Raw genomic sequence first — 12,291 nt, forward strand, 5'->3', positions numbered from 1 at the left:
CTGCTGCTTTTCGATATCCCAAGGATGCGGCCTGGAAGACGAGCACACCTTCAGTGTGCCAGATTTTCGTGGCTCTGGTGGCAGGTGGATTTGAGGTTGGTGTCACTGCCTGCTGCGTCACGGACGATCGAAAGCAGCCAGCTGGCTGTGTGCTCACAGATCCAAGTTCTTTGGGCACGGAGCTTGGAAAAAGCAACGCAACAGACTTCTAACACCATAAATCGGCAAGTCGTTTTGTCATGTCTCCCCTCTCACTGTGAAATGGGGACACCTCTTTTTCCCTTTTAGGGCGAGAGAGAGCCTGTGGTACGTCGAATTACCGGGTGAGTGAGTAGTCTTTGGGTACTGCAAGTTTGTCCTTATTGATGCTTTGTTGAACATTTGAGGGTGGAGATGCTTTTTTTTGCTGGTGGTTGTCGCTTTGCTGCTGATTATGCCCTGGTGGGGGGTGCTGCAGGGGTCTTTGGGGTTCTAACATTTAACTGTCATTCATTCTTTGGGGAACTCCTCTGTTTTTGTGGACAGGTTGTAAAGAAAGAGAATTTCAGGATGTATATTGTATACATTTCTGACATTAAATGTACCTTTGAAACCTATTGTAGTGGGTAATGAAGGATTTTCTTGCTGGAACTTTTGCATACCTTCCATATGTGATTTGCTTGATAAATTACACTTTTTTTAAAAAAAAGTCAAGTTTCCAAATATTATTCCACTTTTTCCTACCTGCAAATTCTCTCACAACTTTTGTCTAGCTTATTGTCTGGCGACCTCGTGGTGACCCCGTGGTGTCCCACTTACTTCCCAGCGCACTCGAACCGGCTCACAAAGTGGCGTGTGCCAACATTGAGGCCGGTCCCAAAAAGGGTGCCAGGTCTTCTTCACCAGCGAGAGGAAAAGCCCAGGCATGGGATGGGACTGTGAATATGTGCCCCCTACAGCATTCCCGCCCGGGGAGGGCGGAAACAGGAAGGCTTTAAAGCGAGGCCGCGATGTTTGAATAAACCTCTTTTGCAACTGCAACTCACCGACTCCGTGTCATTATTGCAGCGCTGTGTGTAGCACACCGCTACAATTGGTGACCCCGACGGCCCAAACGATATTTGGACCGGAGATGAACGACGCCGCATCTGTTCATGTAGTTTCGTTAAAACTGCCAAGCTTCTGGATGCTGCGACCTCACCTATGGTTCCAGCAAGCAGAAGCCCAATTCCACATTCGGCAGATAACCTCGGATGCCACACGTTACTACTACGTGGTGAGCTCCCTCGACCAGGAGACAGCCGCCCAGATTGAGGAGTTCTTACAGTCGCCCCCGGAGGACGGCAAATACACAGAATTCAAAGCCTTGCTCATAAGAACTTTCGGACTCTCACGGCGCGAGTGAGCTGTCTGCTTACTGCACCTGGATGGATTGGGAGACAGGCCACCGTCAGCTTTGATGAACGAGATGCTGTTCCTGGCTGGAGGACACAAGCCCTGCCTCATGTTTGAGCAGGCGTTCCTAGAGCAGCTGCCCGAGGACATACGCCTGCTGCTGTCCGACGCAGATTTCAGCGACCCCTGGAAGGTGGTGGCCCAGGCAAACATGCTGTGGAAAGCCAAGAAGGAGAGTGGGGCGTCCGTCGCATAGATCACCAGGCCACGCTCCCAGCAGCAAACCAGCCCAGGCCCGGCTGCAGAACCCACTAACCCCAGAGGCAGGAGTGAGGAGACCAACGAACAATGGTGCTTCTACCACCAGCGGTGGGGCACAGAAGCCCGCTGCTGTAGCCCGCCCTGCAACTTCCCGGGAAATGCCAGGGCCAGCCGCCGCTGATGGCTACGGCAGCTGGCCATCGGGATAGCCCCTGTATGTCTGGGACAAGCAGTCGGAATGCCACTTTTTGGTCGACACCGGAGCTGAGATCAGCGTCTTACCTCTGACGAGTTACGACACCCGCAACAGGGCACCGGGTCCCACCCTGAGGGCCGCGAACGGCAGCACAGTAAGGACCTACGGCACCCGTATGGTGCGGCTACAGTTCGGCTCCAGCCAGTTCACATGGGACTTCACACTGGCCGCCATAGCCCAACTGCTCCTGGGAGCGGATTTTTTGCGAGCTCACAGCCTACTGGTCGACCTGCAAGGGAAGAGAGTGGTCCACGCCGAGACCTTTCAAACGTTCTCCCTGGGTGAAGCCCAGTTGCTGGCCCCACACCTAGACTCCATCACGCTGTCCGACAACAACTTCACCAAAGTCCTGGCAGATTTCCCATCGGTTCTGGCACTGAATTTCACGGCAGCCATCCCAGTCACGGAGTACTGACCACATGACCACATCCCGACACAGGGACCACCCCTCCACACCCGTGCTCGGCGGCTTCCCCTGGACAAGCTCCGGCTGGCGAAGGAGGAGTTCAAGAGGATGGAGGAATTGGGGATCATCCAGTGGTCTGACAGCCCATGGACCTCCCCCCTGCACATGGTGCCCAAAGCAACAGGGGGCTGGAGACCATGCGGCAACTACCGCAGGCTGAACGAGGCTACAGCACCGGACCGCTAGCCTGTGCCGCACATTCAGGACTTTGCAGCAAACCTGCACGGCGCACGGATCTTCTCCAAGGTAGACCTCGTCCGGGGATACCATCAAATCCCGATGCATCTGGACGACGTCCCCAAAACGGCTCTCATCACCCTGTTCGGCCTTTTCGAGTTCCTCCGCATGCTGTTCGACCTGAAGAATGCCGCACAGATGTTCCAGCGGTTAATGGACACGGTGGGACGCAATCTGGACTTCACTTGCATCTATTTGGACGACATCCTCATAGCCAGCAGTAGTCGTCAGGAGCATCTGTCCCACCTCCGTCAACTCTACGCCCGACTGAGTGAATACGGACTAACAATCAACCCGGCCAAATGCCAGTTTAGGCTCGACACCGTCGACTTCCTGGGCCACAGGATTATTAAAGGCGGGCAACCCCCTGCCTGCCAAGGTAGACGTGGTCCACCACTTCCCACGACCCAACGCAATCAAAGGCCTGCAGGAATTCGTGGGTATGGTGAATTTCTACCATCACTTTCTCCCCTCAGCAGCCCGAATCATGTGCTCCCTGTTCACCCTGATGTTGGGTTAGGGCAAGGACATTCCCTGGGATGAAGAGTCCGCAGCCGCTTTTGTTAAAACCAAAGAAGCCTTGGCAAACACCGCGATGCTAGTCCACCCCAGAACGGACGTCCCTACCGCCCTCACAGTGGACACATCTAACACGGCAGTCGGTGGGGTGCTGGAACAACTCATTGAGGGTCGCTGGCAACCCCTGGTGTTCTTCAGCAAACACCTACGACCACCCGAGCTCAAATACAGTGCTTTTGACCGGGAACTGTTGGTGCTATACCTGACAATCCGGCATTTCAGGCACTTCTTAGAAGGCAGGCCCTTCAATGCGTTCACTGACCACAAACCTCTTACCTTTGCATTCAAGAAAGCATCTGACCCCTGGTCGTCCCTCCAGCAGCAACATCTGTCCTACATCTCCGAATACACAACGGATGTCCGGCATGTCTTGGGCAAGGACAATATCGTAGCAGACGCTATCTCCAGACCTGACATCCAAGCCCTGTCCCAGGGGGTAGACTATGAAGCGCTGGTGGAGGCACAGCAGGCAGACGAGGGGATCCCTAGTTACAGAACTGCAGTCCAAACTGCAAACTGCAGAGTTTGCAGCTCCAGGACCTCCCCGTAGGCCCAGGTGAGAGGACCCTACTCTGTGACGTCACCCCCGGCCAACCCTGTCCCGTCGTCCCGGCAGCCTGGCGGCGGCGCGTTTTCAACTCCATTCACAACTTAGCGCACCCCTCCATCAGGACAACCATCCGGATGGTGGCCAACAGGTTCGTTTGGCATGGACTCCGCAAGCAGGTCAGTGAATGGGCCAAAACGTGCATGCACTGCCAAACAGCTGAGGTGCAGCGGCACACCAAAGCTCTGCCGCAGCAGTTCCACCCCACCCGCTGGCGTTTCCACCACATTCATGTGGATATCGTGGGCCCCCTACCAGTGTCGTGAGGAGCGCGGCACCTCCTGACTATCGTGGACAGGTTCACAAGATGGCCAGAGGCGATCCCGCTCACCCACACCACCTCCGAATCTTGCGCCCGGGCACTGATTGCAACCTGGGTATCTTGCTTTGGTGTACCGGCCCACATTACCTCCGACAGAGGCACGCAGTTCACCTCCAGCCTGTGGTCAGCTATGGCCAGCCTTTTGGGGACACAGCTGCACCACACAACTGCCTACCACCCACAGTCGAACGGCCTGGTGGAGCGTTTCCACCGTCACCTGAAGTCGGCCCTCATGGTCCACCTCAAAGGGCCTAACTGGGTGGATGAGCTTCCCTGGGTCCTGCTTGGAATCCACACGGCACCCAAAGAGGATCTGCACACCTCGTCGGCCGAGTTGGTGTACGATGCACCCCTGGTCATCCCAGGAGAGTTCATACCAGTCCCAAGGGGGCAAGAGGAAGAACCCGCAGCAGTCCTGGACAGACTGTGTGAGAGGCTCAGTAACCTGGCCCCAATACCCACTTCGCAGCATGGGCAGAACCCGACCTGTGTACCCAAAGACCTGCAGAACCGTATGTTTGTTTTTGTACGATGGGGCGGACATTGGGCACCGCTACAACGGCCCTACGAGGGGCCGTTTACGGTGATCAGAAACAATGGGTCCACATTCGTGCTGGACATTGGGCACCGCTACAGCGGCCCTACGAGGGGCCGTTTACGGTGATCAGAAACAATGGGTCCACGTTCGTGCTGGACATTGAGGGGAGAGAAGAGGTTTTCACAGTGGACCGACTCAAACCGGCCCATGTGGACTTGGCGCAGCTGGTCGAGATTCAGGCACAGCGTAGCAGAGGCAGACCTCCCAAACAGAGTCCGACCCAGACTGAGGACATTGGGGGGTGTATTGCCGGTTCTGGTGGGGGGGTTATGTGGTGACCCACTTCCCAGCGCACTCGAACCGGCTCACAAAGTGGCACGCATCGGCATTGAGGCCGGTCCCAAAAAAGGCGCCAGGCCTTCTTTACCACCAAAGGGAGAAGTCCGCATGCGGGACGGGACTGTGAATATGCACCCCCTACAGCATTCCCGCCCGGGGAGGACGGGATCAGGAAGGCTTTAAAGCGAGGACGCGAAGTTTGAATAAATCTCTTTTGCAACTGCAACTCACCGACTCCATGTCGTTATTCCAGTGCTGCGTGCAGCACACCGCTACAACCTCATCTTTTTCTGTATCATGTATAAATATTTCTCGAAGCTGCACATTCCTGACCTCCTGGGCTCTTGGTGTAGCAGTTTCTACTGTTTCATTAAACCATTCCATTTTAAATGAACTAGCAGTTCTTTTGTGCTTCACATCCTAAATGACAGTAAAATAAGCCAGTTCTAAAAGCTGCTGACAATTTGTTGCAAACTCCATTATGTCAACATGGACTGCATCAGAAATCAGAAAAGGAAATGTGATTGCGTACGATCGTTAAATGTTCTTAACATGTGAACAAGAAAGAGGGTGACAACCTTTAGTGCACAGTATAATTCCTTTGTCTGCTAGCAAAAGATGTGTGTGTGCGCACACTTTAGAGAAAACTTTGGTCCTGCTGTGCATTGGCACCAATGACATAAATAGAAAGTGAGAAGAGGTTCAGTGACGTGAATATAGGGAGTTTGGAAACAGGCTGAAGAGCAGGACCTCTACAGTAGTAATCTCTAGGTTACTCCCACTGCCACATGCTAGCCAGTGCAGGAATAAGATGATAGTACAGATGAATGAGTAGCTGAGGGACTAGCACATGGGGAAGGGTTTCAGGTTCTTGGTTCACTGAAAACTTTTCTTGGGCAAGGGTGACCTGTACAAGAGGGATGGGCTGCACCTAAACTGGCAGGGAACCAATATGCTGGCCAGGAGTTCTGTAAATGCTACTCAGGAAGGTGTAAACTGGTTTAGTAGGGGAATGGGAACCAGAGCACCAGGTCAGAAAGTTGAGGGATAAATAGGAAGCTAGATGCTAGGGCCAGGAAAAACAGCAGGAAAGTAATAGATGTAACGGGATGGATAGTTTGAAGTGTGTGTATATTTTAATGCTATGAGTATTATGGGTAAAGGCAATGAACTTAGCACATGTATCAGTACATGGAACTATGATGTTGTGGTCATTAAAGGGACTTGGTTGAGAGAGGGATAGGAATATGTACTTAATCTCTCAATGTTTTATAAAAGATAGGGAGGTAAAAGAGGTGGGAGAGTTGCACTACTAATCAGGGACAATATCACAGCTGCACTCAGGTGGGACGTGATGGAGAGCCCAGCCATGCATGTTGCTGGAGTATGGGACAGCATTTTAGTTGCAGGACAATCTACTGAAATCTTGATTGCATGGCATTCTACTTAAACTTCAGATGCAGGATAATCTATTGCATTTTTTGTTGCATGGCATTATGCAGGACAATCTATCGGTTGCAATCTATTTATATTTTGGATTGCGGTCAAAGTAATTAAAAGTACTTACAAATTATGTCTTGCATGAGATTGAAAGTCCTGAAACCAAGCTCTTGCACAAATAAAACATCTGTTTGATAAAATTAATGAAAAATCTGAATGAAAAATACCAACAATATTAAGTTTATTAAGAAAGCATGTTATTAGATTCAGAGACTACCTGAGGAAAAGGAGAAACCTGGAATGTGTGAGTTAAACATAGAAACATACGGTCAGCTTGAGAATTGAATCTTAGAGCTAACTGAGCAAATGATAAAGTTAATGGAGTGAGCAAAGGTGTTTACTAATAGATTGGGAAAGAAACTTGAAAGATGTGATAAATTTGATGTGCATTATACAAATTAAGTTTAATTATCATTCAACCATACATGGATACAGCCGAATGAAACAGCATTCCTTTGGGGCTAAGGTGAGAAAGATACACAGCACATTCAAAATAGCAAGCAAAAAAACATAGTCACTCAAAAAAAAAATCTCATATAGTTCTTGAGTGACATGTCCTGCAAATTGATGATACAGTTCCTGGCAGAGCACAGATGCACGCAATCCAGCCTGCCATTCCACTGAGTGAACACTGGAGGGCAGCACTGACAGGAGAGGCCAGCATCCAACTGAGCACAGTCTCCGTGCTACACCTCCAGCATCTCCTCTCCTAGACGGCAGCAGCAGGTAAGCCCGGGGCTTGAGGCCTAGTCCACACTACAACCGAGGCTGTACAGCTTCCCCGCCACCTGATGCATTACATAGGCCCGTAGCGTCATATAGTATCAATGTCCAACAGGGTCTTGCGATTGCAAGAGAAAGGTCCAAGACAATACACAGCCAAATCTGGTTCCTTCAACACGCTGGCTGGCTACTCCGATCAATGAGATGTTCACTGATGGGGTAGACCTCCAACACCCAAGGTTCTTCAAGTCCAGTATTGTCTTGTGATCATAAAAAACACATTTAACAAAGAAAAGTTTCTTACAGCTGAAGGAGCCCCAGTGAAGAATGACTAACTGGTACAAGAACTCATGGATGTCATACAATTGTCATCAGGAGTTGTATTAAAATGTAAACCCCACACCAAAATAGCTAGAATGGAAAGCCATAGAAATGCATTTGCGAATGAAATTGTAGAAAAGCAGCAAGGGAAGAAATTTTAAAAATAGTGTAAAAGAAATACAAAGAACATATACTGGGAACCTGAAAAACGGAATTGTGGAAACAAAGTTGAGCTCTGTATCAGACATGAACAAACAAGATATTCGGGAGATGCAAGCTCAAGGAAAAGTGGTTGTAGATGGAGGATGGTGGGAAGCTAAACAGTGATGGAGTATGGAGATATGGCACTAATCATAGACCAGTTGTTCCAACTGTGTTGCTTTTTAATCTCCAACAGAAGATACATTTCCTTGGGCATATTAGAGTGCAAAAGAAGATTGACAAATTTTCCAATTGGTGGCGGAATTCAAAGTTCAAGGTACAAGTTTGACAAATGTTTGAAAGATAAATGAGATGCCAGGAAACAAGCTGCCGCAATTAAATGCTCCTGCCTAACCTGGTCCATTTTTACACTCACTAGAGGACTACATTACATGATCAAAGTACCAGACGTACTGGTAATAGTGGACATGTTTTCAAGAAGGATGGAAACTATTCCAGCAAAGAAACATATGACCACACGCATAACAAACACTCTTGATCAAGGACGATATTCTTAGATGGGGTTTGCCATGTCACATCAGCTCTCACCAAGGAAGACCTTTCAATGGGAATGTTTGCCAAGAATTATGTTCACATCATTCCCAAAATCCTGACTGAGAAGTTGCAGAAACTGGGCCTCTGTACCTTTCTCTGTAATTGGATCCTCGACTTCCTAACGAAAGACTATAGTTTGTGTGGATTGGTGATAACATATCTGCTTCGCAGACGATCAACACTGGCGCACCTCAGGGGTGTGTTCTTAGCCCATTGCTCTACACTCATGACTGCATGGCTAGGCACAGCTCAAATACCATCTACAAATTTGCTGGCGATACAACCATTGTCGGTAAGAGTCTCAGGTGGTGACGAGAGGGTGTACGGGAGTGAGATATGCCAACTAGTGGAATGGTGCCACAGCAACTACCTGGCACTCAACGTCAGTAAGACGAAAGAGCTGATTGTGGACTTCAGGAAGGGTAAGACAAAGGAACACATACCAATCCTCATAGAGGGATCAGAAGTGGAGAGAGTGAGCAACTTCAATTTCCTGGGTGTCAAGTTCTCTGAGGATCTAACCTGGTCCTAACACATTGATGTACAGTAGTCATAAAGAAGGCAAGACAGCAGCTATACTTTATTAGGAATTTGAAGAGATTTGGCATGTCAACAAATACACTCATAAACTTCTACAGTTGTATTGTGAAGAACATTCTGACAGGCTGCATCACTGTCTGGTATGGAGGGGCTACTGTACAGGACCAAAAGAAGCTGCAGAAGGTTGTAAATTTAGTCGGCTCCATGTTGGGTACTAGCCTACAAAGTTAGGGAGACATCTTTAGGGAGTGGTGTCTCAGAAAGGCAGCGTCCATTATTAAGGACGTCCAGCACCCAGGGCATATCCTTTCCTTACTGCTACCATCAGGTAAGAGGTACAGAAACCTGCGAGTCTGCTGGGGTTGCCTATTGTGTCCAGTGCTCCCAATATGTCCCCCTCTACGTTGATGACACCCGTCGTAAATTGGGGGACCGCTGTGTAGAACACCTCTGCACCATTCACCAGTGGCTAGTCATTTCACTTCCCACTCCTATTCTGACGTTTCAATCCATAGCCTCTTCTTATGTCAAGACCTTCAGGGTGGAGGCCCAGTACCTTGTATTCCATCTGGGTATCCTCCAACCTGATGGCATGAATATCAATTTCTCCGTTTGGTAGTAAATCCACCCCCCCCCCCACTAATCCCCGCTCTGATTTTCACTTCTTCTCATCTGCTTATTGGTTCCCTTGGGTCCCCTCCACCTCCTTTCTCCTATGGTCCACTCTTCTTTCCTATCAGATCATTTTTTTCTCTGGCCCTTGACCTTTCCCACCCACCTGGCTTCACCTATCACCTTCCAGTTAAACTCTTTCCTCTCCTCCCACCTTTTTGTTCTGGCATCTACCCCCTTCCTTCTCAGTCCTGAAGAAGTGTCTCGGCTCGAAACAGCGACTGTTTACTTTTTTCCATAGATGCTGCCTGCTCTGCTGAGTTCCTCCAGTGTTGTGTGTGTGTGTGTGTGTGTTGCAAACATTTAACATGTATATTGTCAAATATGACATGATCATATGTTAAGGGACAATAGAGCCAATCTAGAGCCTTCCCTCAATGTATCCAATGTAGTTTGATTAAAACAAGCATTTACCTATTGCTTTTCTCTATATCTTTTACAATGGTACAACATTCATAATGACCAATGTCAAATCATTGATTTCATTATTTTCACAATATTTATCGATATCACATCCTTTAGAATATAGAACATAGGACAGTACAACACAGCATGTGGCCCTTCAGCCCACAATGTTGCGCTGACCTCTGTAAACATACGTCAGGATCAATCTAAACCTTCCCTACAACACAGCCCACACCTCTCCCTTTTTTTAATCCATGTTCCTATATATGAGTCCCTTAATTATACCCATTGTACCAGCCTCTACAACCATCCCTGGCAGTGCAGTCCAGATACCCACCATTCTGTCTAAAAATGAAACCTTCCTCTGACATCTGTAAACTTTCTCCAGTTATCTCATATTAGCCATTGCATTCCTGGGAAAAAAGGTGCTGGATGCTCACTCTGTCTATGTCTCTTATAACCTTGAACACCTCTATCGATTTGTTTCTTTTCCTCCTTGCTCCAAAGAGAAAACTCAGTAGTTTTCTCAATCTTTCCACATAAGGCAAGTCCTCTAATCCTAGCAGCATCCTGGTAATTCTCTTCTGAACCCTCTCTAAAGCTGCCACATACTTCATACAATGAGGCCAGCAAAACAGAACATAATACTCCAAGTGTGGTTGAACCAGTTTTATAGAGATGCAAGATAACCTCATAGCTCTTGTACTCAGTCTCCCAACTACTGAAGGCCAACACACCATACATATTCTTAACTATTCTATCACATTGCATGGCATCTTTGAGGGATTTGTGGACTTAGACCCCAAGATCCCTTATTTCCTCCAAATCACTGAGAATCTTGTCATTGACCTTGAACTCTGCTTAAAAGTTAGATCTTTCAAAGTATATCACCCCACATTTTTCTGGATTGAACTCCATCTGCCACTTCTCTGCCAATCTCTGCATTTTGTCTATACACTGTTATAATCTACGACAATCTTTTACACTAACCACAACATCACTAACCTTTGGGTGATCTGCAAAATGACACATCCACTTCCCCATTCAACTCATTTATAACAATCACAAAGAGACGGTAACCCAGAACAGATCCCTGCAGAATGGCACTAGTCATGGATTTCATCTACTACCACCCTCTGCCTATATTGAGCAAGCCAATTCTGAATTTATACAAGTGTTTTTCATTGATCTCATGCCTCATGACATTCTGGGGGAGCCGAACATGTAAAACCTTGTCAAATGCCTTCCTAAAATCTATATGCACTACAACCACCATACTATCTTCATCAATTAATCTTGCCACCATCTCAAAAAATTCCACTAGGCTTATGAGGCACAACCTGCCCTTCACAAAGCTATGTTGATGATCCCTAATAAGATGCTTCGCTCCAATAGTTTTCTCACCACTAATGTAAGACTCACTGGTCTATAATTCCCAGGATAACTCCTGTTAACTTTCTTGAATAATGAAGCAACAGTAGACATCCTTCAATCCTCTGGTACAACCCACATGGCCAGGAAGGATGCTAATATCATCATTAATGCCCCAGCAATCTCTTCCCTGTTTCTCATAATATCCTGGAGAATATTCCATCCACCTCTGAGGACTTGTCTATCTTAATGTTTTTCCAATACTCCTTTCATAACTTCGGCATATTCTAATATATTATACTCGGGTAGCTTCACCTTGCCACGAGAGGAGGCCATGGACCAACATGCCGAACGAAAGTGGAACTTCTCGGTGGCCAACCATTTTAATTCCCATTCTCATTTCCATTTCGACATGTCAGTCATAATGAGGCCATGCTCAGGGTGGAGGAGCAACACCTTGTATTCTTTCTGGGTAGTCTCCAACCTGACGGCGTGAATAGCGATGTGTCCTTTCAGTACCATTTCCCCCTGCCCCTCACGGTGTTTATCTCTTTTTACCTGCCTTTCACTTCTCCCTGGGTCCCCTCCTCCTTCCCTTTATCTTATGGCCTACTCTCCTCTCTTATCAGATTCCTTCTTCTGCAGCCCTTTACCTTTCCCACACACCTGGCTTCACCTATCACCTTATAGCCAGCTTGCTTCCCCTGACCCCACCTTTTCTGTTCCGGCATCTTCCCCCTTCCATTTCGGTGCCGAAGAAGGGTCTCAGCCCAAAATGCCGACTGTATGTTCACTTCCACAGATGCTGCCTGACCTGCTGAGCTCCTCCGGCATTTTGTGCGTAGTGCTTCCGGTATATTAGTGTATGGTGTGCTGACCTCACATTTAGCAAGCTCCTTCTCCTGGTGAATTCTGTATCAAGGCACATTATCCCATAGTGATCCTACCCTCAATCTAGTCCTCCTCCAGTGTGTAGAATGTCTTAACAAAGTATCTTTAAATGGCATCATGCTTCTGAAGTATG

Source organism: Hypanus sabinus, chromosome 3 (genome assembly GCF_030144855.1).
Source record: "Hypanus sabinus isolate sHypSab1 chromosome 3, sHypSab1.hap1, whole genome shotgun sequence".
Classification (NCBI taxonomy): Eukaryota; Metazoa; Chordata; class Chondrichthyes; order Myliobatiformes; family Dasyatidae; genus Hypanus; species Hypanus sabinus.